A 5,729-nucleotide genomic window follows, 5' to 3' on the forward strand; every position below is an offset into this window, starting at 1 on the left:
TTTGGTGACGACGTGGCTATTGATGTGACTATGGAATCTATTGTACAATTTATCGTTTAATGATTATCTGGTTTTGAAAGTCTCATTTATAAAAATTAACCTTCTTCACATATATTAATATCAAATTTAGTTTAACGATTATATATAGATCGATCATATATGAATATGTATGTTTCATATATATATTATAGATGATTAATTTTTTCTATTTATTTAAAGTTGTTTTTTATTTGTTAAAGTTAATAATTAAATTTATAGTTATCTTCAGTACATTTCCATTTTTTTTTTTTTTTTGAATTCCTTAACATCTATATCTATATTTAATAATTTTGATGACATTAATGCTTGCTTTGGTATAAACATTTATTTATATCAGTTGATCCGGTCTGCTGTAGTTATTCCGAAAAAGAGTGTATATTACGTTAATGGCTTATATTAATATCTTAAATTATTAAAAATCCTATTGTTTATTTCTTTGATGACTGCTTTGGTTTAGATCTTTTTTTTTTGGAAGTTTATCACGTTTTTTCACATTTTTCTGAAAAAGAGTGTACATTAAGCAATTAAATACTGAATTATTATTAGATACTGAAATATATAAAAAAAATATCTCTTCTAAATTTACATAATTATGCAGACCAAAGCTTTGCACGTAGTAAGTTCTTAATAAATATTTAATAAAAATAAAAATTTATTATTGGCAATGAACTTTAAGATTATCATTATTAGAGGATTTAAAGCCTTATTCTTTGTAAGACATTAATTAATACTTATAGATTAAAAATAAAAAAACTGGCTATTATTAAGGCATTTTAAAAAACTATAAATAGAAGATTTAAAGTTATATTCTTAGTAAAATACTTATTGATACTTAAGAATGAAAAAGGAAATAGCTCGTTATTGTTAATGTATTTTAAGAAAGCACTAATAGTGGATTTAAAGCTTTATCCTAAGTAAGAGACTAATTGATATTTTGGGATAAAAAAAAAGAAATAGCTCCTTATTGTTAAGGATTTTTGGAAATCATCAATAGAAGATGTTTCAACAATATGAGCTCAGAGCCATGCATTCTTTGGACAGAATAAATTTAATTTTAGATTATATTAATTTCAAAAATAATATATTTGACAGGGGTTTGTATGTAAGCAACGCGCTTTTGCCTCAATGATGATTAAATTTTTTATATACTTTAGTTCTACAGATCAAAGTTGACTTAAAGCAGTTTAGAAAAATCTTCAAAATTGATAGCAAATTATATTCCTTTAAGGGTTTACTATTCATTTATTTAATTTTTAAAATAAAATAATAATTGTTTTAATTAACTAAAAAATTTAAATATTAGATTAAATAATTAATATACTCAATAAAATACGTGCGGCGGTTTACAACAAATTATAAGTTTTTCATACTTACTTTATTCTTAGGCTCTTGCCCGTAACTTAGTAATATGTCACGGATAACAGCTGGTCCAATGTTTAATTTTATATCCTCAATTGAGTAAACCTCTTTTATTTTTAAAAAATCTCCAGTAGCATTTATAAATTTGAACTGAGACATGTTTTTTAATAAAACAAACTGCAAATATATATATTAAAAATATGTTAATTGCTTCTAGTACATGATTAAAAAAAGTTGAATACAACAACAAATCAAGAAATTATTTAATGTTTCACTAAAAATACTTTTCTAAGAAGTCATATTAGTTCTTTGAATAGATTATCACCTCAATAAATAAATTTTGTTGTTCATAACCTTTAAATTAATATATTTAAATTAATATATTTAAGCATAAAAATATTTTATTTGCATTTATATATCTATTATATATATGTATATTAATATTTATTTGTAAATCATTATATGTATATTAATTTGTATATATTTGTACATAATCACAGATATGTATAAAATCATATATAGGTATATAATCATATATATGTATATAATCATATATATATATTTATACATTTATATAAATATATGTATATATTTATACATTTTTATTTATTTTTATATATACATTTTTATACATTTAGTTATATACATGGTTAAATGCCTACCTATATACATGGTTACATACCTGTATTAAGACGAATTGTTGAAATTTATGGGCTCGTTTTATTGAAAAAAATATGTTTTTTGAAATACCACGTTGATATACTAAATTTTTTTTCTCCTCTGCATAACACGTGTATACCCTAACATAACCTAGCAGAGTACATTGTTTTTCTAAAATTTTTTTTCGTAATTATCTTTAGTTATTACAATTACGATCAAGACACAACCCCTTGTAAAATAAATCGCATTCAATTAAAATGTAATGTTTTTTATATAAATAAAACTTTTTTAAAATAATTTTCTTCAAACACTTGGTTAAAAATGCCTCGTCAATTAAAAGTCTGTATCTTCTGTCGAATTTACATCTAAGATTCTGTTTTAATTTAAAATTCAAAAATTATTATGTTATATTTGCACAACCCAAACACAAATTCATATATTTTTTCTATATTATTAATTGATAATGATAATAATAATTTTAAATCGCAAAATTAGAACTGATAGTAAACAGTGTTCAAAGGAAAAGATAAATATCAAAGCTTTTTTTTACCAATAGGACATGACAACTCAATAATGTTCTTAATGCAGTAAAATGTAGCAAAGAATAAAAAAGGTTTAAGAAATGCGAGATATGAGATATATGGTATATAGGATATAGTAATAGAAGATGCATAGCTTTTTGTTAATTTATTGAAATACGTTTAATTGATATATATTTATACTGATTTATAATTATATATTTACTTAAAAATGATTTGTTTTCCATATTCGATTAAAAGTTATATTTTTTAGTAAAGAAGAAGAAGAAGAAAAAATATAGAAGTTTTAGAACAAAATTTAACCTTTCTTTTAAACGAATAATTTTTCAAAATTAGAGACTCAAATTCAACACTAAAATAAAAAATCCGAAATATTTTTCTATTATTGCAATATGTATTAATTCTATATAATTTTAATATACAAAACTGTTATATATTATCAAGTGTTGGCAACTAAAATGTGACAGTTGTATATTTAAAAGCGATTTATATTAAAATTTTTAAATACACAAATTGTTTTTTTCCCCAAGATACTACATATAAAATGTATTAAGCAACGGTTACATTGCATCCGAATTTTGTCTTGCGTGTTCGTACGAACAAATCAAATGCATGTAATCATATGTGAATGGTTACATTTGCTGACAACTATTCGCGCGATGTCTTGTCTTTCTCAAGCGAATATTTGATTATTTGCGAAATGGAAGGTGTAAACAATGAAATTGAGTGGTATGTGTTGTTTTCACGTGATTTTAAATTTATAAATTGAAATTAATTTGAAAACATATACTACTTTTAGAAAATGGATTGCGATCTACTAATATCTTTGTTTGAGGAATAGACAAACTCTCCATTTTTATACATTGGAGAATAAAAATCACGCTCCCAAATTTGTTATTTGAAATTATTAAAGAACTTTATAACGAATTTTCCGCTAAATATATATCATCTTCACTACCATTTTGTTCTCAAAATAAATAAAACATGTCTTGCATGTTGCCTTGCACGAACATGCAAGACAAAATTCGCATGCAATGTAACCGCAGCCTTATTCAACACGATGTATCTAATGGACGACACAGCAAATCTGTTATTTACAATAACATAATAATATTTACAATAATCGCTGTATAACTATTCCATTATTTTTAAAATATTTGTCTGTTTAAGCTTACAGTCTCTTCGCTTTAGATAATTTGTTATATATAATTTATATATATTATATATAAAAGCATTGGTTTGTGGTCTGATATTTTTTGATACTAGTAAGGAGCGTCAATTTGAAGAAAGTTATCAGTTAATCATTTCCCTATTTTTGTGCCTACGCTGTTAGTGCTTCTGTCATCACAGTTCCGTTCAGATCACCTGCCAAGAACACACATGCATTGTTTGAGCTAAGACTTGAAGATCACCGATGAAGTACACTGATGAGATAGCGATAACTATGTTTTCAATTTGGATTACAACTGTTGTCGCTTCCAGTGTTTCTAGTTCGACATTGATACAATAATGTGGTATAAAAAGTTTAATCAGTATAGGTGTTCAGCTAGCGCTTGCGCTTTGTCTGTCTATCTTAAATCTGGTGGCATTTTTCAGAAATGTTTCCTGTATTAATAATGTCAGAGATTCTGCATTGTAGCATCCTGTGTTTTTTTTTTTTACGTGATTTCCTGCCATCGATGGCTTAACACCACGGTGCTCTTAACACACGTATTAATTTAAGCGTCAATCAACGCCCCATTGGAATAGCCTTCCTTATTCCGCCGGTACCAATGAAGAAATTCATTCAAGTTATAACTTCCACCTTGGTAAGATGCGAGGCCTACCAACTACCTCTGCTGATCTTTGGGTCACAGCACCCGGTTTGAAACGCACACCACGGCGAATGAATGACAAGCAAAACATTCTTCCCGCGTGATTTTGGGTATTAACCACAACCACTTCGAGTCCAACGCCAATGGTCAGCACAGCCGAAGCTGACGGGCCACTGACCCCCGAAGTACCAGATGGTATCTTTCTATCTTTTGGTTCTTTCTGTTGTTGTGTTTTGTCTATTTTTACATATGATAGTGCTGGATTCATCTCTAAGCTGGTTTTTTTAATCTGTTTTTGTTGAGATACCTCCTTTTATTTTATTGGTGACGGTCTTGGTCACGATCTTTTTAAAATTTGGAATAGTGACGATATCCACCATTATTTGCTGGGTATTCGCCGTAGCAGCTGGAACATATTAGTGGTGTGCTGCCAGGCTTTGCACATGCCAAGTGAAGTATGAATTCTGATTTGATCCATTTTGGGTGTGTTTTGCAATTAAAGGAAGTATGACGAAACTGTTGGCAATTGTGGCATTGTGGTTGGCCAGTGTGCGGATGTTGAGCTTCAATTGTAACTTTTAGCAAGAAAATATATAAGAATGTTTGCTTAAACGGACTTTGAAGTGAAAGTCTTAGCTATGAAAGTCTTGTAATGTAAAGTCCTTTTTGACTTCAGCTGGTTCTATGTCTTGTAGCCCTCTTATTACTATATTTAGACACTCTTGTGGAAGAAAATATGTGCGATATTCGATGTTTTTATCACTGAAGTACCTGGTGATTGCTCTGTAACCTGTGGATTCCCAGATTAATTCTTTTGGCGGCGCGGATTTTGATGTCTTTGGTTTTAAAGTTTTTGAGATTTTCAATCCATTTTGTTGGTTATTTCAGTATTATAGTCATTGTTTTTGTGGTTTATTTTTCATTAACTTGCAGCTTTCGTTGCTGAGGACGATGTTGTGCTGGTTCTTGTTTTTGTTGAATTCTTGGTATGTATGTCCTGTTTTAGTTATTGTTTGTTTCTATTGTGTTTCTGGTTATAGTCGTTCTATGTTCTTATTCTGGCGCTCCTGCTGGTCTCTGTTTTTTTTCTGTGAAAAACTATTGTCAAGCTTTGGTTGCTTTCATTTTCCGAGTTTGCTGCTATCTGCTCTAAAGCTGCTTTATTTGGAATACTTTTCACCCCTTCTTCCAAAATTTCAAACGACGATGGAGAGTTTGTTGCTGAGACTGTCGATGATTTGCCTACCTAAGTAGAAGTTTATGGTTTGTGGTTTTTAACCTCCATTTCCATAATAGTTTTCAGATTCGAAGATTCCGT

The sequence above is a fragment of the Teleopsis dalmanni genome, chromosome 1 (genome assembly GCF_002237135.1).
Source record: "Teleopsis dalmanni isolate 2A chromosome 1, ASM223713v2, whole genome shotgun sequence".
Taxonomy (NCBI): Eukaryota; Metazoa; Arthropoda; class Insecta; order Diptera; family Diopsidae; genus Teleopsis; species Teleopsis dalmanni.